Source organism: Tauraco erythrolophus, chromosome 3 (assembly GCF_009769465.1).
Source record: "Tauraco erythrolophus isolate bTauEry1 chromosome 3, bTauEry1.pri, whole genome shotgun sequence".
NCBI classification, from domain to species: Eukaryota; Metazoa; Chordata; class Aves; order Musophagiformes; family Musophagidae; genus Tauraco; species Tauraco erythrolophus.
This window is the reverse complement of record NC_141467.1, coordinates 104,242,216-104,264,311: the sequence shown is the minus strand read 5'-3', so window position 1 is coordinate 104,264,311 and position 22,096 is coordinate 104,242,216.

The window sequence follows — 22,096 nt, the reverse complement described above, 5'->3', positions numbered from 1 at the left end:
TACATGGCAAGAGATGGCCTGCTTAGCCTAAAGTTATTTTTATAGACAGGGAATATGTACGAATGAAGGATGAAGTCAGTTTTCACATTTGCCAGCAGTTTGTCGTCTGTGATCATTTTAGCACTTGCATCCTTGGTATGTTCTATGTGGTTTCTATTTTAGTCTCGGAGGTAGCAGTTTTATTTATTTTATCAGGTGAAGTTATTCAAAAGCTTGGAAACGGCAGCTCAAACAGCGTGTACATAAAACTGGGCATTCCTGGGGGGTTGCAGATCTCGATTCACAGCATTTGCAATGCGTCATTGAAAGGAATGTCTCTCCCTGTATTTAGAATCACAGAATCATAGAATCATCTGGTTGGAGGAGACCCTCAAGATCGAGTCCAACCGTTCACCCTGCACTGTCAGGGTCCCTAAATCATGTTCCTCAACACCAAATCCAAATGGTTTTTAAACACCTCCAGGGATGGGGACTCCACCACCTCCCTGGGCAGCCTGTTCCAATACTTCACAAGCCACTCTGTAAAGAAATTCTTCCTGACATCCAACCTAAATTTCCCTGGTGTAACTTGAGACCCCCATCTCCCTACAACTTCCTTTCAGGTAATTGTAGAGAGCGAGAAGGTCCCCCCCTTGAGCCTCCTCTTCTCTAGACTGACCACTCCCAGATCCCTCAGCCGCTCCACTCATTTCTCAACTGTTAGAAGTGTGAGAGGATAAATATGCGATGAAAAAACATTTCGTTGTTATTAATAATACAAATATGGAAAGTGTGTCACTAAGTCCTGACTATGACAGACTTTCCATAGTGTGCTATGACACACTTTCCATTTGACAGCTGCGCTCACCAAAACGGCTGTCAAATATTGTCTTAAAATGGATGTGGTTCCTCTGCACTCTCCTGATTGCCAGTTACTAATGTTGACCAGAGCCCCTGTAAATTTCGATATTTCATCCAAAGCTTTGATGATACTTTACAAAAGATACTGATTCCAACCCAGCGTGCTGGCCAGATCTAGGAAATCTCTCTGTCAGACCCTAGTCTCATTTGGAGCCATTAAATACTATGAAATTACAAATAATGAGTCATGCTCCATCCCTGAGGGACATATTATATTGATGGATAATGTGATCCTGTCCCATTTTGGACAAAACTGTAAAACGTTGATCTACTTTTACTCAGAGTCTCACAAAAGTAGTTCTGTCAAAAATTGAGGTTATTAATGGTTAATAATTTTTAATTTCAGTCTCAATTTCTGTCAGGTTGGAACAGTGTAGACATCACCTGGTTTGCAAATTGAAGTTTGGGTGGTTGTGGAATGTGATCTGGTGTTTGCAAGTCTATCTAGAGACTCATGAAGCTCACTATGAGCATGCCTGAAGTCCCCACAGCTGTTGTTGGGTTTTGATCTCACGAATCAGCTTGACAGTGCAACATTCCCTCCATCTGGCAGAACATAAGTGGGAAGAAGGGACTTGATAGAATCATAGAATCATAGAATGGTTTGAGTTGGAAGAGACCTTCAAGATCATCTCGTTCCAAGCCCCCTGCCATGGGCAGGGACACCCTCCACTACATCAGGTTGCTGAAAGCCTCATTCGACCTGACCTTGAACACTTCCAGGGATGGGGCATCCACAACTTCTCTGGGAAATCCATCCCAGTGCCTCACCCCCTCAGAGTGAAGATTTGCTTCCTTAGATGTAATCTAAATCTCCCTTCTTTCAGTTTAAATCCATTGTCCCTTGTCCTATCACTAAACGCCCTTGCAAAAAGACTTGTTGAGGATCAGAAATGGTCTGGTAATGAAAACACTTTTCCTGATAGTCCTAGTCAGCAGCCACTTTTGGTAGACATCAAACACTGATGACCCATGGGATTGGATCTGGGAGAACTGGCATCTGGCAGTGGCTATAGAACCTGTGACTTTCCCAGGGGCAATATTCAACTGATGAACTGATGGTTGGTATCTCACTCCTGTGCCAGGGAATCTTGTGCTATTATCTATCAATTAATCTCCAACAAGCTGTTCCTTTGAGAGACACTTTCTCCTGACAACTGTGAATTTACTATTTACATGCTCACTTCTGTTTTAGAAATGAAAAATTCAATCTGAGTCCTTGCAAATTAAATATAACCGGTCTCGATATTAGATATTTTTTCCTGCTTTACTTGTATTGATTTTTTTCCTGCCAACTGTTTTGGCTTTTGCACCACTCAAACCAGCCCTGGTAACCATAGACAGAGCCATGTATTAAAATAGTTTTATCCCTCAAGAGCTGTTGAGATTTGAAAGCTTAATCCAAGCTCCGGGTCAAGCATAAGCACAACCCAAGAGAGTGGGGAGAAGAGGCTGGGGGAATGGAGAGCAGGACAGCTCTCTCCCTGGGTGAAACAGTCATTCAGTAAGTTCACAAAAAGATTTTGGCCTAAAGAACGCACTGTTTCCCACTGAAAAGTAGGTGTTGGAAGATAATGATGGACTCTACGCAAAGATAATTAATCTGCAGATGGAAACATCTATTCACATGCACCCTCTTTATCCACCTATCCATTCACTCTTTTCATAAAGCCCATTCAAGTCAACAACGAAATTCTGCTGCTTTCCAGGCACAAAGTCCTCTGTGCCACCCCTGCAATGTCTGGAAAATTCTCCTTGCACCCATGTGCTAAGCTTAACACTGATGTGGCTAACAAAGAGCAATAGCCACCACCTCTTTATGCTGTGAACGTATTTGCTGCATTCCTATCTATTTGGGAAAGGAAACAAAAGGCCAGTTGAATTCTTTCCTTCTAGCTCTCCATGGTACAGGGTCTCCCTGGGTTGCCACGGCGATAAATTTGTTACCTGTTTCTCCAATGACGTTGGCTAAATATTTTAATACACTTATGTTTAATCACTATTTCGTACTTATAAAAAAACCTCTGCAATTACCCTCCGGGACAGTAACCACTTGATGATCCACGCTGTGGGTTAAACTCTCCTTTCTGAATAAAGAAAATCTGTTTCAAGAAGAAAAGTGCTTCACGCAGGACACTGCAAGGTTTCTGCCTGTTGGTGCTGTTGTGCTCTGCACAGAAATGTGTAAATATACATTTGAAGCGAAGACAGCAGTGAATAGGCTTTATGGTGCGCTGGGCAGCACATACACCTGCAAAATACGGTCTCCATCTACACTTGCTGTAAATACATCAGGCAAAAAAAGAACATCTTCAGTGATGAGACCAGGAAGAGCTGAACTCCAGCATGGGCTAGGCACTCTGCCAGCATTTAAAAGACCTGAATGAAAATCCAGTCTCTGCTTTAATTCTGAGCCTGAATTTTGAACCACGGCAGTGTACTGAACGAGCTCGGTAATCACGCTCATTTTTTCCTTTCCTGCTTTTTTTATTGCCTGTTTCAGGCAAGCATCCCACACAAAAGTGTTTGCCTTTGTATCAAACAAAATTACGCACTTTCAAATGCACATATTTTTATTTCAATAAATATATAAACACCCCCCCCGAAACACTAACTTTATCTGAGCTAAGATCTGTTGGGTAGAGGGGAGAGGAAAACTTTCTTCAAACTTTTTTACTGCTGAACCAAAACGTCCTTCCCAGCAGAGGAAGGGTTTGAATGCAAGGTTTCCACCCCAGGGATGACCGTTCTCCCTTCTGCATAGGACTTGCATAAGTTAAGTATGTGTGTGTGTGGGTCATAATATACATTGGTGAGTAATACATAATATTCAGTCCTAAAAAATACAGATGCTTCTGGTTCCAAGGCTCCAGTGCATCATCATACCTGCAAGTGTGACCTAATCCTTCTGAGATCCGTCACCTGGAAGTGGTTCTGACTAATCCTCCCACAGCGCAGTCACAGTTTACGTAAGGGAGCCAGGGAAGATGCGCTTCTCCCCTCCCTGCTGGTGTCCGGATTTTCAGGATAACCTCTCATGAGGTTTTACTCTCCAGCCAGATGTGGTTAGTTCCTTTCAGGCTCCAAGAGGTGCTGGCCAAAAATTGGAGATGAGTACTGATTTCTTCCTTATCGATCCTATGTGGGTTCTTTTTCGTCCCTCTAGTTTTCAAAGGCACTTTCAGGAGAGATAACCATAGGTCACTTGGGGTGATGGAAGTGATACCTGCAAGGGGGAGAAGGAATAGCAGCTGCCGTCTGCATAGGTGTTAAAGCCAAGGGAGTCTCTAAACCTCAAAAAAGACACACTCCCCCCACTTCAAATTGCTGCCTGTTTTTTTATTTTTTTTTAATACAGAGGGAATTTGCTGCCTAATTATCAAATTACAGAGGTGTGGAGATCCTGCTGACAATGGCACAGATGGGTGCTGGTGAGAAAGATGAGCAAGCAGAATTTTGGGGGCTCCCTTATGTCTCTCCAGCCTTGCTTGGTCCGTGATGACAGCTACGCATCATCATAGCCTCCCTGTCTACACACAGCAGAGGCATTTTATGTTTATAAATAGTCCATATACGTGTAAACAAATAAACAGCCCTCAAATGTCCTGAAGGAAGGCAAAAGGGAATAGCACTGGGTGTGAATGCAAGAGGCTTAGGTCCCATGATCGATGAGGCCACTGACTTTCTTCAGTATAACTACTCTTAATTCTGTCTTTCTTTCAGTTCCTTTCTGTGATATAAGGTGAGGGATCCCAGTTTCTAAGGACTTCCCAAGGCCTAGCTTCATAAACTGTTGTTTGGATATTGGGGTACAATGAGATAGGATAAACAGCAACCATCAGTCCTCACTTATGTAGGGTCATGGAATGGTATAAAGAGGCAATAGGAGAGTGAGATTAACATGAAGGAAATAAAAGACTGATCAGTGCAAACTTAATGTCCAGGAAGGAGAAGGAGTCAGTTCCTTCCCTTATGGAAAACGTGCATACAAGCTCTGCAGAGGGCAACGGGAATTCCAGCAGTTAAAGGCAGTGCAGAGATGTGAGTGGTACGTGGTAGGTGGAGGTGGGCCTCAAAGGAAGATGTCTTTAAAGTCCATTCCAACCCAAACCATTCTATGATTCTATGCCAGAGCGAGGTGGGACCAGCTTAATTGCAACCTGGATGACCACAGGCGAGATTTCAGAGGAGCAGGGCAACAGGTAGATGAGTTATCAGTAGCTGAGGGCAGAACAGATTCTCTCCATTGGGTAGAAGAGGCAGAGAAGTCAGCAGTACATATCTGCTGGAGATTTAAGTCAGGGCTTAGGAAAGGGAATGGAAGTAGCGTGTTACAACGTAACTTATTTACCTTATAGGAAGGTCCCTTTGGAGGAGTGCTACACCATCATGGGACACTCGTCATCCCAAGCAGCAACAGTTACGCCCCTCAGAGGAATTCACACCAGATGGACCTGAGGTGGCATGTGGCAGACAGAGCACTGGCATACAGCCAGGCATACAGCCACACCGAGGCTAAAGCCAGCTTCCCCCAGCACAGGCATACTGGGAAGTCCCAGCCAGCTCGAGGCTAGTTGGTTGGGATTGCAGCACAGCACTGCCATGGATATCCAGTGAACGATCTCCATCCATAGAATCATAGAATGGTTTGGGTTGGACGAGAGCTTAAAGATCATCTAGTTTCAAGCCCCCTGCCATGGGCAGGGACACCCTCCACTACACCAGGTTTCTCAAAGCCTCATCCAACCTGGCCTTGGACACTTGCAGGGATGGGACATCCACAGCTTCTCTGGGCAACCTGTTCCAGTGCCTCACCACTTTCAGAGGGAAGAATTTCTTACTTAGATCTAATCTAAATCTCCCCTCTTTCAGTTTAAAGCCATTGCCCCTTGACCTATCACTACATGCCCTTGTAAAAAGTCCCTCTCCAGCTTTCTTGTAGTCTCTCTGCAAGATCCAGAAGGATCCTGGAGCCCTTTGCCGAAGAAACTGGCTGAGTTATTACTTCTGTGTCTGCATAGAGAGTTCTCAATCCTCAACTTTGCAATGCAAAGTGTAATATGTGGTGTAATACGTGACTTTGGAGTCGTGTCTCTATGGTCCAGCCTATTTGTTCCTCCACACTGCTGATTTTCAGCCAGACCAAGTGACTTTGTCACCACAACGCTGGAGACCAAACTGAAGATCAGATTTCTCTCTGAACCAGTTCTGCTGGACCATGGAGGTGGGAAAAGTTGTACGAACAAGCTGGACTAAAACCTACTAAAGTCTGTGAGAATGTTTTTTTCCAGTGACTGCCAGGGTCATGGGACCAGACCACTATAAATATGTCATTTTAGTTGCTTGTCTGGTAACAGCGTACACACACAGCAGTCACAAGTTGTGATCCTCACACTTTAAAGACAAAATCTGGAAGGAAAAAACCCAGTAGCTACTAACCAATGTGCTGTTATACAAGCATATCTAGTGTATAGGTAGGTTATGCCAGTTTACGTTGCCTTAGTGGCCCTCTGGTTTATCTGTTTCCTTAAAAAGGGACAATAAAAAGTGGAAAAGAATGTGAAAAATAACACAGGTATTATAAATGGAACTTTCAGTGTATTAAAATGTGAAATCCCATTCTGTTTTTATGGATAGCTATCATAAATAAGTAAACAAGAATAAGGCTACATCTTTAGAATTTTCTTTTCTGTCTGAACTTTACTTAGTGATCAGTGTTAATTACTGAGTCTCTGTGGCTGACTGGAAAATTCACATACATTTTCTACAGAATATTAGAAGCACACTTCAGAAAGCCCCTGCTTCGGAGCTTCCCCCTTTTCAATTCATTGTTAATCCTGCTGTAAAATTTCATTAAGCTTCAGAAAATACTTTCTTTCAGTCTGTTTCTCTTCAGCTCCCTGTTGGCTCTGAAAGAAGAGCAAAAGAAACAACCACAAGCTTTTTGTCAGTCATGAGAAAAGTTATTTTATAAATTGAACCCAAATTGATGAGTCTGGTGCACAAGGGAAATTATTTCTCCTTTGAATATTGTTACAGTCATTCTTTCTTTTTTTTTTTTTTTTTTTCCCATCTGATCTCTCAGTTGTAAAGGTTGAGGTCTCCTCTTTCAGCTGAACCTTGTGAGAGATAAAATAATATGCAAAGACAGCTCGGATGCTAAAGTATTCAAGCTACAGTGTTATTCAGGTAGAAAAACACTTAACCAATACAGACTGGCTCAACTGATTCAAAAGTCAAAGTGAGCAGCGTTGCACACACACACACACACACACACAGAGAACATCAGGAAATCAATGCTGTATTTATTGACTTTTCCTTCTGTTATTACTATTGTTTGCTAATTCCACTACAATTTTTATGTCTTCCTTTAGCACTCTCTCTTCCTCCATCTCCTAACTCTCCCTGAGGGTCTACTTTTTTATTGCTTGTTTCTAGCTGTCTGCTCATCACATTTCATCACTTACTGGCCTCTGGAAAGCAGAAGGTCGGAGGAGAAGCACCCAGACAGTACTCAGACTGAGCCTTCCTTGCAGAAAACTGAATTTTGAGATTAAGCGCTGTGTAAAATACCAAATCCAGTCTCTTAATTTCAGCTTCGCTTCCTAAAAGTGCTATATTTGCCATATTTGCCTTAAATGTACAGTGTACATCTTTTTTTTTTCCCCTCTTTTTGTTTTTTTCTCCTCTCATAATTACTTTGGGCAACACTTTCAATTCTAAGAATAAAGCACATCCATCTGATTTCCTTTCTCTAACACATAGTGCTCAGGAATAGATATGTTAAAGAAAATCCAATCAAATTAGCACTCCAATTTACATGATTTTTCCCAGGGGAGAAGATAAGAAAGCAAAGCACTATGAGAGACATTGTGTATGTTTTTGATGCAAAGAAGTATGTTCAGTGCACTAAATACAATGGTACTACCTATATATATGTAAAAAACTCAGATAACTTATAGCAATACATTCTCCTGAGATACTGATACGGCATATATTATTATTTTCACTTCCCAGTTGGAGAAAATACAAACTAGAAGGCCACATATGGGAAGCTGTAATAAAGACAGGACTCGAGTCACGTTGCCTGAGCAATATCATATTGATTTTTTTAGCTTTCGATTCCTTCTAACCAGTGACTAATGCTGCTTTTTCCTGTGAGCAAAGTTACAGGCATTGGTGGACAAATTTTGGCTGATAGTCCTGTTTCTTAATCTGCAAAATTAAAAACTTGATTATTAAATAGTACCATTTATTTTGAAGTCTGCATACTCACTACTTTACTTTGGTGGTCTGTCATATGAAACTCTGAGCATAAACAGGGTTAATCCAGGGGTTCTATCACAGATAATCCCTTAAGAAGATTAGTTCATTGTGCTATTTAATTAACAGTGATGTCTAATATATTATTATTGTACTGCCTGTACTTAGTCAAAAATTAAAAATCTCAAAGACAAGGTCAGGCCTGCATGCAGGAAGAAATACAGATCCTCAAATCTTCTCAAAGCACATTTCTCTGGGTGATAGTAGCTCTAGATTTATTTTTTTTTTTCTAGTCCAATTTCTTTTTACCTTTCTGCACTTCTCAGATTCAACAGCTGTACAACCACCTTAAAAATCCATCAGCCCAAAAGGTTAAATGACTTGTTTTCAAGAGCCAAAAAGGGAAGAGGAAGAAGCATATTGTTAGAAATTCACCACCATTAGGAACAAAGCAATTAAGAGAAAACAAGTGACAGGAAAAACAGACATGCGGAGCAGGGTGGGAGACGAGTAAAGGTTAGGGAACTTTCTAAGACAGCCTGAAGATGAGTTTTTTTGAGCTCTGGACACATCAGTGTGACCTTTCAGTCTGTGCTGAGCATACCTTTTTCCAGTCCATGGCCTTGATACCTGCAGAAAGGAAACAGCAGGTCTGAGTGCTCTTCTTTTTACATCAGTTATTGCCACTGGACAATCACGGTTTGCTGTGTCATTGAGGGAAGGGAAGACCAAGTCATCCAGGACTTGACACCTGTGGAGATCTGTGACAAAGTAGAGATTTTTGGAGAGGTTGTGACTCCTTGCAACACAGGTGAAATATGAGTGAGAGTGTGGAAGACAAGGCTTTTGGTACTTTTTGTCTCTCTTTTAAACTTTTTTACCCAAAATGCGGAATGTCAGAATGTAGTTTTACATCCTCACTTTGCAAAGGGAAGCTAATGCTATGCAGAGAAGGCATTGGTGCCACCTTTCATCACCCCGTCTCAGACTAGAGTCAATTGCAAAACAACATCAGATGAAATAGGCTATAGGCTCGGGGAAGAGTGGCTGGAGAGCTGCCTGGCGGAGAAGGACCTGGGGGTCTTGGTTGACTACCGGCTTGATGTGAGCCAGCAGTGTGCCCAGGTGGCCAAAAAGGCCAATGGGATACTGGCGTGTATCAAGAATAGTGTGACCAGCAGGAGCAGGGAAGTGATCCTGCCCCCGTACTCAGCACTGGTGAGGCCGCACCTGGAATATTGTGTCCAGTTTTGGGCCCCTCGCTTTAAGAGAGATATTGAGCTCCTGGAGCGAGTCCAAAGAAGGGCGACTAAACTGGTCAAGGGGCTGGAAAATAAAACTTATGAGGAGCGGCTGAGGGAGTTGGGACTGTTTAGCCTGGAGAAGAGGAGGCTGAGGGGAGACCTGATTACGGCCTATAAATACTTGAGAAAAGATGGTGGGGAGGTGGGGGAAGGGCTCTTTACATTAGTGATGGGTGATAGAACAAGAGGAAATGGGCATAAGCTTAGTCAGGGGAGATTCAGGTTGGATGTTAGGAAGTATTTCTTCTCTGAAAGGGTTGTCAGCCACTGGAATAGGCTGCCCAGGGAGGTGGTTGAGTCCCCATCCCTGGATGTGTTTAAGAATAGGGTGGATGATCTACTTGAGGATATGGTTTAATGGGGATTAGGGATGGTTGGACTCGATGATCTCTAAGGTCTTTTCCAACCTAGAAATCTATGAATCTATGAATCTATGAAATGTGCCCTGAAAGCACTTCTTTTCCTCTGTTGACTATAGAGCGAGTCTGAGATGATAGACTGAGATGGAGGTATGTACCCTCTAGGTAGGCAAAATGATCCTGTCCTACATGTCTGAGTGCTCTTGGCCACAGTGAATCCCTCCCCCTATCTAGAGGCATTCAATACTCCATGCTTCAAGAAACTTAGAAAGGCGTTTAGTGACAGGACACGGGGCAATGGATTTAAACCAAGAAAGGCGAGATTTAGATTAGATACAAGGAAGAAATTTTTTACAATGAAGGTGGTGAAACACTGGAACGGGTTGCCCAGAGAAACTGTGGCTGCCCCATCCCTGGAAGTGTTCAAGGCCAGGTTGGATGGGGCTTTGAGCAACCTGGTGTAGTAGGGGGTGTCCCTGGCCATGGCAGGGGTGTTGGAACTAGATGATCTTTAAGGTCCTTTCCAACCCAAACCATTCTATAATTCTATGATTCTAAAATAATGACTTGATTTGGGATTTCCCTTAGCTAATGACTGATATTTCTGTTTTCCCTAGGAAATCAGGATAAATTAGCATCTGTTAACCATCGCAGGGCTGAGGAGAAGATAAGACGGAGAAGGAATCAGAAGCTGGGCAGGAGTCAGCATTATGGACAGAACTTAGTATAATGGGTTAATGATGAATTTATGTCCCCCACAGTGCTTTGTCAAGGAACAACAATACACTGTATCTATTTTTCTTATACTGGAGCTCTCACCAGGATAGAAGCATTCATACCACCTTCAGTATTTCCTAAGTTCAGGAATAAAGCAGCCTTTATTTCATCTCAGTTCTTGCAATGCAAGCTAGGAAGAAAAAAAAAAAAAAGGAAAGTATGCAAACGAACAAAAGCAAACTGTTCTCTGCTAGGTCCAGGTTAAATGGGTGAGGTTATGAACAGGTAACACACCCACAGCCATGCCCAGTGGAGGGTTTAGGCACAGGAAATGCTATTTATGTAGAATTTACCTATCTGAAACCAAAATATTTGGATAATAATCCAACAGTATCTGACAGCTGGTGGCTCCATAGACATCTCTCTCCTTTTTTCTTAGCAATGACAGCAGCTGACAGCTTGCATCTCTGTGCATGTCCCAAAGTGTCCTGGGAGAGGAAGAGCTGAGTGACAAAGTAGCAGACCTTGGCTGGATTTTTCCTTCAAAGTTGCTTGAGGAGCTGATCCAGCCTTTCTTCTCAGAAAAGTCCGGTTCCCGTTGACAAACTGAGCCACTAAACAGTTTCACTCTTCAGTTTCCTCTGAAATCTGGCCAGAATAAGTCATGCTATTGCACCTTGCCAGTGAAAACCCTTGCCAAGAAAGTTGGGTCTTCTTTGACTCCAAATTGAAGACTTCATCGTTCATATGATTGCTGGGGTCAGTAAGGCAAAGTGAAAGAGTATTTGAAATCTTTCCTGTTCGAACTGCGTTATGATGCAAGATATAATCATCTTGGGCCAGAAGAAAACAGGGAACATGACCTCATGAGCTGATTGCTTGGCCACTCACATCATAGTGAAGACCATAGGTTTGTCTTTTGCTCATTCCAGTTCAGCCTGAAGTTAAATAGTCCAGGCAACACCAAAACACCAACATGCCCAGAGAAACATCTTCAGGGAGATGAGATATGTCATTAAAAAAGAGATTTTCTTACCTATACTAGCAAATTAACCCTTGCCAAACAATATTGCTGAGCACTGAAGTTATGTTTTCTACACAGCTAAATTGTAAGAACGATGCTTGGTGTGATTTTCATTTGTATCCATGTTCTCCAACAAATCTTAGGCATGGTTTAGGAGTTAAAATGGGCCAGGGAACATCTCGGCAGGCAGCATGGACCCCAGCCTGCTTTGGGGAGGAAGAAGAATTGAATAGTATGGATAATCCAGTTGGCTTCAGTGCCAGATGTGTTAATTTATTAGCATAGGCATACACTTAGAGTTTGGAGAATAAATTTCTCCTTCTCCATGTAATCCTTTCTTGGGAAAGACATGATATAACAAGGAACTGGCTTTTCTGTTCCTATCTGGTGGCATCCTTTTGGAGAGGTGATACTGGTATGAGGCAGACCAAGTGCTTGCGTCATAATCTTCCAGCATGCATGCACCCTGATGTATTAACCTCATTAAACAGCCACATTTAGTTCAACTCCTGGCTTGTTAAGCACCGTACACTGAATCATCCTGTAGAGGAACAAGATCCTGTAAAACAACACTGTTGTCATCAGCTGAGTTTTTTTTTCTGAAGGTCTGCAGATCCTCTTGCTGTAGGATCAAGAGTGGACCAATAGTTGGACTGCACTACATTTATCCAACACGTTATCTTCTCTCTAGCTTGTTTTAGAGTACCCAGCTCTGTTTTCTGCCATATTTCGGGCCTATGCTTTTCCATTTTCAGTTTAAAATCCTGAATATCTTAGGCTGACATGAGAAATTATTTCACAAAAAATTAGGGTCTTGTTTATCAGGCAGTATGGTTATTGTGATTTTGAGATCAAAACCATTTGAAATTCTTACAAACACTAAAAAAAAACAAAAAAAAAAGGGAAACATGAAATCAAAAGATTTTAAATACAAATATATTTACAGCCCTGAGCAAGTGTATTTATATACTAAGGAAAGAACAGGGCTCGAAAGATTTTGATATCTATTTCCTTGCTCCTGGAGGAGTAAAGGGAGGAAAGACATCCTCAGCTTGGTCCACAGGGGGAGGAGGAGAAGGAAAAAAAGATTTTTTCTGAATTTCTTATGTTGGAAAAAGCTCAGATGTCAGTGTCTCAAACTTTGTCAAAAGATAAGGCTAATGTGGAGAACAAGAAGAGCAATACAAGGACAAAGCCAGGAAGCACTCCAGAGATATTTAAGACAAAAGAGACCTGTTTGTAGACTGACAGAGAACAGCTGCATGTATTGTGCTTTTACTGCAATGTCTCTTTGTCGTGGTTTTAGGCTGATCTAGCAACTAAAACTCACACAGTCTCTCCTTCTCCAGTAAAGTAGAGGGGAGAGAAAAAAAAACAACAAAGGGACTGAGGGTTGAGACAGGAACAGAGGGAGAACCCACCAACCATGGTCCTGGGCAAAACAGACAGGGCTTTCTCAAAGCAAAACAGTTTATTAATGATTACTTAGAAGGACAAAGGGAAACAGAAAAACCGATTACTCGAGAGGACAGAAAGAAACAAAACCAGATCTTAAAACCGACACCTTCCCCCCCCCTTTCCTTTTCCTCCCGGCTCTACCTCCTCCCCCCAGCAGCACAGGGGGCAGGGACTGGGGGAGTGCAGGTCAGTTCATTCCGTGCTGTTACTGCTGCTTCTTTCTTAAAGGAGAAGGAGTCCTTACACCCTTTTCCCCTGCTCCAGTGGATCCCCTACCCACGAGGAAAAATCCACAAACTTCTCCAGCGTGAGTCCAGCCCACTGGAAACAATCCTTCCCCACAGATTGCTCCGGTGTGGGCTTTACCACAGTCTCGGGTACTTAGGGAGCTGTAGCCACTCGCTCCAGTGTGGGTCGTCACGCAGACTCCAGATGCCTCTCTGCCTTGTCGTGCACCCCAGCACGACCATCCTCAGGCTCAGGCATCTTCTCCCCACGGGCTGCGAGTGGGTCTCTGCTCCACCGAGGCCGTCCTGGCTGCAGGGGGGCCGCCTGCCATCTCACCACCAGCCGCAGGGGAAACTCGGCTCCGGCACACACCTCCTCCCGCTCCATCCTCACTGACCTGCTGTCGATGCAGCTGTTTCTCTCAGATCTCAGTCCTCTCCAGGTGAACTCAGCCCAGTGGGCACCCCGGGAGTGGGGTGCCCCCGAGTTCCCCAGCTGGCTCCGCCGCCGCCATTCTCTGTGGGCGGCGCCGGCCCGACGCAGGCAGCTGCCCGGCCGGGAGCCAGGGAGCGGGGGCAGTGCCCTCCTCCCTTCTCTGCTCGATCCTGGGCGAAGCACCTTTTCCGGTTCCTTTGTCCTGACTTAAATAGGGCAATTCGCAGAGGCGCCCTATTGGCTCAACCCCGAGGGGGATGGCAGTCTGATCTGGTGGCCAGAACTAAGCCTAACCCGGTTCCAAAACCGGGGAGGTCGCAGGGAGCAAAATCCCTCTCCTGCCACCAGAACCACCCCCCCCTCCACATCAAACCATGACACTCTTAATTTTAGGATGTAGAAATTTTTTACTATATAAGGCTTGGCTTTCCATGAAGCTTCCTCAACACATTCTGGTTCAGGAGAGTTGTTTTTCTGAGCTCGTAGATGCTGATGGATCCCTCTACCTCCTCACAGTCTTTTCCTCTAACGTTTGTTTACCTGCTAACCCCAAATTCACTTTCACTAGAAGCATCACTCCTGAAATTTTATTAATCAGCATCAAATGACACAATGGGCAGGATTTCTTCTGGTAACATCCTAGACTGAGGGAAATCTTCTTTCCTTGTGTATGTTCCTGGAAACATCACCCTTTTTGATGAACTACAGTTGCGCAATTTGAAAAAAAACAAAACCTTTGATGTAAAATTCCCCGATTGGTCCTTGGGGGACAAATAACCCTCTGTCAATGGCGTGACTGATGATGGTGTCCCCAGGAAAACCTTCTGACAGTGCATTCCCCCATCCTCCTGTGGACCTTTTGGATTGTCCATCTATCTCCTGTATGTACAGAGTGACTGACTTACAAATCAGAGACCTTTAACAGTCTGATTTTCCTTTAAAGTCAGCTCTGCTTTGAGAAGGAGGTTGAACCAGAGGTCTCCTCCTAACCAACCCTATGTGTACCCATAGTGGACATATCACAGACACTTTCAGTTTTGGTTTGAGATCCAGACCCAAGCAGTAAATTTTGGCCTGGCATTCAATCCAACCTCAAATACTTCTTCTGCTCTGTCTCTCCCCTCCCTGGTTAATCTTCGCAAGCACTGGGAATTAATTCTCAGTTTATATAGAATCATAGAATAGAATCATAGAATTGATTAGGTTGGACAAGACCTTTAGTCCTTTGAGTCCAACCATTAACCTAGGACTGCCAAGTCTACCACCAAACCATGTCCCAAAGCACCACATCTATACATCTTTTAAGTACCCCCAGGGATGGTCACTCAACCATTTCCCTGGGTAGCCTGTTCTAATGATTGACAAGCCTTTCGGTGAAGCAATTTTTCCTAATATCCAATCTAAATCTCCCCTGGAGCAACTTGAGGCCATTTCCTCTATTTCGTATTATCTGGGAGAAGAAACTGAGCCCCACCTCACTACAACCTTCCTTCACATATCTGTAGAGAGTGAGAAGGTCTCCCCTCAGCCTCCTTTTCTCCAGGCTAAACAACTTCAGTTCCCTCAGCTGCTCCTCACAAGACTTGTGCTCCAGACCCTTCACCAGCTTCACTGGCCTTCTTTGGACACACTCCAGCACCTCAAGGTCTTCTTGTAGTGAGGGGCCCAAAACTGAACACAGTGTTCAAGCTGCGGCCTCACCACTGCCAAGTACAGGGGGACGATCTGTTCCCTAGTCCTGCTGGCCACACTATTTCTGATACAAGCCAGGATGCTATTGGCCTTCTTGGCCACCTGGGCACGCTACTGGCTCATGTTCAGCCATCTGTCGACCAACATCCCCAGGTCCTTTTCCACCAGGCAGCTTTCCAGTTACTCTTCCTCAAGCCTGTAGCATGCATGGAGTAGCTGTGATCCAAGTGCAAGACCCAACACTTGGCCTTGTGGAACATAGATTTCATAGATTTAATAGATTTCTAGGTTGGAAAAGACCTTAGAGATCATCGAGTCCAACCATCCCTAATCCCCATTAAACCATATCCTCAAGTAGATCATCCACCCTATTCTTAAACACATCCAGGGATGGGGACTCAACCACCTCCCTGGGCAGCCTATTCCAGTGGCTGACAACCCTTTCAGAGAAGAAATACTTCCTAACATCCAACCTGAATCTCCCCTGACTAAGATTATACCCATTTCCTCTTGTTCTATCACCCAACGCTAATGTAAAGAGCCCTTCCCCCACCTCCCCACCATCTTTTCTCAAGTATTTGTAGGCCGTAATCAGGTCTCCCCTCAGCCTCCTCTTCTCCAGGCTAAACAGTCCCAACTCCCTCAGCCGCTCCTCATAAGTTTTATTTTCCAGCCCCTTGACCAGTTTAGTCGCCCTTCTTTGGACTCGCTCCAGGAGCTCAATATCTCTCTTAAAGCGAGGGGCCCAAAACTGGACACAATGTTCCAGGTGCGGCCTCACCAGTGCCGAGTACAGGGGCAGGATCACTTCCCTGCTCCTGCTGGTCACACTATTCTTGATACACGCCAGTATCCCATTGGCCTTTTTGGCCACCTGGGCACACTGCTGGCTCACATCAAGCCGGTAGTCAACCAAGACCCCCAGGTCCTTCTCCGCCAGGCAGCTCTCCAGCCACTCTTCCCCGAGCCTATAGTGATGCTTGGGGTTTTTATACCCCAAGTGAAGGACTCTGCACTTGGCCTTATTAAAGCTCATGCCATTGGCCTCAGCCCAACGATCCAGTGTGTTCAAATCCCTCTGAAGGGCCTCCCTACCCTCGAGCAGATCGACACACCCTCCCAGCTTGGTGTCGTCCGCAAATTTACTGAGGGTACATTCAATCCCCTCATCCAGGTCATTGATAAAGATGTTAAACAGAACTGGACCCAGCACTGAGCCCTGGGGAACCCCACTGGTGACCGGCCTCCAGCCGGATTTAGCCCCATTTACCACCACTCTTTGGGCCCGGCCATCCAGCCAGTTTTTAACCCAAAGGAGGGTGTGCCTATCCAGGCCAGCAGTTACCAGTTTCTCAACCAGAACACTATGAGAAACTGTATCAAAGGCTTTACTGAGGTCCAGGAAAACTACATCCACAGCCCTTCCCTCGTCAACCAGGCGGGTCACCCTGTCATAGAAGGTGATCAGGTTTGATTGGCAAGACCTGCCTTTCATAAACCCATGTTGACTGGGCCTGATCGCCCGGTTAACCTGTATGTGCTCATTAATAGCACTCAAGATAACCTGTTCCACGACTTTGCCCGTCACCGAGGTCAAACTTCATGCAATTGGCTTTGGCCCATCGATTCAGCCTGTCCGGATCCTTCTATAGAGCCTTCCTACCCTCAAGCAGATCAATACTCCCACCCAGCTTTGTGTTTTCTGCAAATTTACTGATGTGCATTTGATCCCCCTTGTCCAGATCATTGATAAATATATTAAACAAGACTGGCCCCAGTACTGAGCCCTGGGGAACACCACTTGCGACTGCCCCCCAACTGAATTTAACTCCATTCACCACAAATCTCTGGGCCCAGCTATCCAGCCAGTTTTTTACCCCAGCAAAGAGTCCACCTGTCCAAACCATAAGCGGCCAGTTTCTCCAGGAAAATGCTGTCGGAAACAGTGCCAAAGGCTTTACTAAAGCCAAGGTAGACAACATCCACAGGCTTTCCCAAATCCACTAAGCAGGTCACCTTGTCATAGAAGGAGATCATGTTAGTCAAGCAGAACCTGCTTTTCATAAACCCATGCTGACTGGGCCTGATCAGCTGGTTGTGCTGTACATGACACATGATGGCACTCCAGATGATCTGCTCCATAATCTTCCCCAGCATGCAGGTCAGACTGACAGGTCTGTAGTTCTTCGAATCTTCCTTCCAGTCCTTCTTGCAGATGGGTGTCACATTTGCTAACTTCCAGTCAACTGAGACCTCCCTGGTTAGCTAGGACTGCTGATAAATGATGGAAAGTAAGTACTTCAGCCATCTTCCTCAGTGCCCGTGGGTGGGTCCCATCTGGTCCCGTAGACTTATGTGTCTAAGTGGTGTAGCAAGTTGCTAATCATTTCCCCTTGGATGATGGGGGCTTCATTCTACTCTCTGTCCCTGCCTTCCAGCTCAGGGAGCTGGGTACCTGGAAAACAACTGGTCTTACTATTAAAGACTAAGGCAAAGAAGACACTAAGTACCTCAACCTTTTCCCCATCCTCTGTCATTATGTTTCCCCCTGCTTCCGATAAAGAATGGAGATTTTCCTTAGCTTTCTTTTTGTTGCTAATATATTTATAGAAATACTTTTTATTGTCTTTTAAGACAGTAGCCAGATTGAACTCTAGTTGGGTTTTGGCCCATGGGAGGATGCTTCAGCCCTTCCGCACATGCTGTATCTCCCTACCCTTCTCTTGTTGCAAGGTTGACTTTTCCTGCTCTTCTCAACTACAGAACAGCTGGACAGAGCTGTAGTGGGAACTTGATAGTTCTACTTCCTTACTACAGCACTTTATGACACAAAACTCACCTGATGACAAACTTCATGCTTTGTCCCTTTCAAAGGGAGCTGGCTGTAGTTGGGGTGATATGTCCATCGGTAATTTCTTTTTTGATGTTTTTCATTCTGCTTCTACTGACGGGGAATGTTGAATTTTTATCTTTTTTTTTCCTATTTTTTGATGACTCATCCTCTGTAGGTGTGAAAAGGAGCATTATGCACGCCAGGAGATATAATTTGTGACTCATGTAACCGTGGGCTCTATGCTTTTGGAGTGATAATTAAAAGGAGGGGGCTGGAGCTGCCCGGGGGCTAGGTAAGTATGAGGTTGGAATAAAGAGCCTTATCCTTCCGTTCAGCAACTGACTGATAGAGCGAAACAAGGCTGAATATGTAAGAAGGCTGGCTGAATTAAAAGTAAGCTTTGAACTTTTAAGCATTGCCTGCTTCTCACAGGGTTTGCTGCATTCCATTAGAATGCCCAATTACACACATTAATTAACTTGGCAAGTCCAGAAATCACTAAAGCTATAGAAAGAGAGTCTAAAGTAGGAGAAAGGCTCCAGGTTCCCAGGAAAACTCTTTCAACCATTCTCCAGACCTGAAACCCAGCCAAGGTCTGACTTATATGCAGACCTCCCATTCTTACCAAAAATACCCCAAACTGGTGGAGTGAGCATCAGTCAGCTTGTTCTAGGCCCTGTGCGCTCAAAATCCCTTCTGGAACAGGATCCATAAGCATGATTTGATCAGCTTGGCAATACAAAGGAGGCTTTTCTCTTTTTCTGGTGCTCCCTTTTCTTGGCAAAATCATAATCTACCGAAATAAGAGCAAATATCCACAGAGGCTGAGATTCAGATCACACAGAGACTGCAGAAATGCCTCCAAGCCTCATTGGCCCCTGGTAATTGTGCTTTTCATGGAAGAAAGACAGAAGTAAAGGAATGCATCTCAAACTCTTGCCGTTGAGTTCAATACTGCCCTTCACATTGTCCCTTTTTTTGCTAAGTCTGCTTTTCAGCGGTGTGTGCTGGGGATTTTCACTAATTACTCATCTACAAGGAAACTATCTTTAGAAAGGGAAGCATGGCCCAGGTGTTTGGACACTGGGAAATCTGGGATCTCTTCCTTGCTGTCGTATAGATACCTTGTCTAATCCCAAACACTGCTAAATTGAGTCACTCTGCCTAATCTGATGGTTAGTTGGGATAAAGCCTGCAATTGAGGCATCTCATCTTGACTATTTGTCTAGGCTTTCTCTGTAGATAGGTCATGGAAGGGGTTTGGCAGCTCTAGGCTGTAATTCTTTTGGTGTAAAACATAACCTCCTTAGGCATAATACTATGTCAACTATGCCAGGGACAGTGACAATGTTATGTCCATCTGCACACTCCAGCAGAACACTTCATGAAGATAATCAGTTTAAGCCCAGAAACTAATAGACCATGCATGTATAGCACCTTCTGAGGTAATCACACCTGTCTTTGACCACAGTTTTTATCTCCAGGTGACATGTTGATGATGTTATATCATCTCTTCAGATCCAGGATCTTGCATGAACTCAGAGGCAGTGACCTCACGCTCATCTCTTAGCCTGTATTGATAGACAAGGTAGCCAACCACAATGAAGACAAAGACATCCTACCACAAACTGACTTCACACTGCAGGAAAGGAGATGTCTCAGGGAGCGTGTAAAGCCCACTGGGCATTTGCCATTGATGCTACCTGAAAGTTGTTTAGATATAGGTTGAGGTTCAGAGTTCATGGTTGAAAACTCTAAGCTGGGGAGAAAAATCTTTCCTGCTTTAGAGCACTCTGGAGGCCAAAATGAGCCTGAAGAACCTGAACAGTCAGACATTTTTTTCCCAATTTCAACCTTGTGTTGCTTGTTTTAAATATTCAGATCACCTAAATATGGTTTCTCTTCCCTCCACCTCTGCATCACTTGGCAATGGGCATGAAAGAGGAAAATTTTTGGCTCAAAAGGATGAACGCTTCCCACCTGGATGTTGGATATTGCTTTACCAGAAGAGAGTCTCTGCAACTGGAAGAAAAACATACTTCTAAAGCATACTTTAATTTCAAATCAGAAAAGCTGAAAGGGTCTTTGGTCTCCAGCTGGGCTGCATACTTGCCAGGGACTCTCTAGATACAGTATGGTTTGGGGACTTCCAATCTTTTGTAAAAAAATCTTACACATACTACGGAGTTTTGGGATTTCTGGAATTGAAAGGATGTAACCTTTTCTGGAATAACCATTATTACACCACTGCACTCTTGGAGGGGATTGGTCTTGATGACTTATGCTCCCTTGTGTAGTTCTTTGCTCCTACTGTGTGAGAGAGAGCTTTTCTACAGGGTAAACAACAAGCAAATCTGTAAAAATGAAGAACCAAAACCAGCTGAATTAGATGTCTTGGTGATTTTAGATTAACAGTTGGACTTGATGATCTTAAAGGTCTTTTCCAACATAAATGATTCTATGATTCTATGTTTCTTTTCATCAATATGAAATTTACTGACTCTTTAGTGACTCTTTTTAAAAAATAACAAAGCACAATGATTTTCAGCCCAAACAGATGCACTCTCAGTCAGTAAGAATATCCCAATGAGGAGCAAATACTTCTCTGATCAGAGCACTCGGCAATTGCATCAGCTCAGAAAAATGTTTCAAGTTCATTTTAGTGTTGCGGAGTACTGAAAAATACATTAAAGCTTTGAACTAATGCTTGGCTTGGGCTTTGAAGCCAACTTGAGATACTCAGCTCAGATACCGTGATGACAAGTGTGGTTTAAAATACCTAGAAAGAGATGAGATGTGCAGGCAGAACCTTCTAATGTTGCTTGAATGTAGGTCCTCATCACCTTTGCTGTAAAAAGCTCAAGAGGAGAGAATGGATTTTCTTTCTGCTCAATAGACTGTACTCCAGTAAAACTTTCAGATGTTGATAAGGTTAGTGCATAGCCACCCAGGATATGAATGGTATGTGTTAGTGTACCCTCATCAAGGTATGCAGTCTCTTTCACATATGACAGGAAAGCTGGAGAGGGACTTTTTATGAGGGCATGTGGTGATAAGACAAGGGGCAATGGATTTAAACTGAAAGAGGGGAGATTTCAATGGGATATGAGGAAGAAATTCTTCCCTCTGAGGGTGGTGAAACACTGGAACAGGTTGCCCAGAGAAGTTGTAGATACCCCATCCCTGGAAGTGTTCAAGGCCAGGTTGGATGAGGCTTTGGGCAAGCTGGTGTAGTGGAGGGTTTCCCTGCCCATGGCAGGGGGGTTGGAACTAGATGATCTTTGAGGTCCCTTCCAATCCAAACTGTTCTATGATTCTATGACTCTATGATTCTATGATTCTATGATTCTATGATTCTATGACCTACTTCCTGGCATGTGGGTGTGCACACATGTACGTATCATATTTGACATGTGTAATTTACATTTCAGTAATTCTTCCAGCTATAAAACTCTTCAGCGAATTACAGTATTGATAAAAGTGAACTGCACAGGGACAGCCTTTGTAATTTTTATTCTGCGTGTTCAGGGAGAAGGGGAGGGCATCTCACCATCCAAAAGTAGTGATTCATTATGGATTAATACATTTGGTTGTCTGAAATGCAGACTTCTGTCCCCAAGCAAGTCAATCCATCTGGAGTTCCTGCTCCCTTTTCAGTCAATGGAGTTTAGGGCAGGAAAGTTCTTACAGAAAACTCTGTAGAAGTATTTTTTCTAAAGGCAAGAGAGAGAGCACACAGGCACTGTGGAGCACAAGTGCACAGAAAAGAAAGCAGAGGGATCAGACAGTTCTCAGCCAGGCTCAGGAGGGTGAGGGCACTGGGGGTGAGGGACCCAGCCCATGTTAGAAAATTAAAATTGCTTGAGGAGCGTTCTCTGAGACA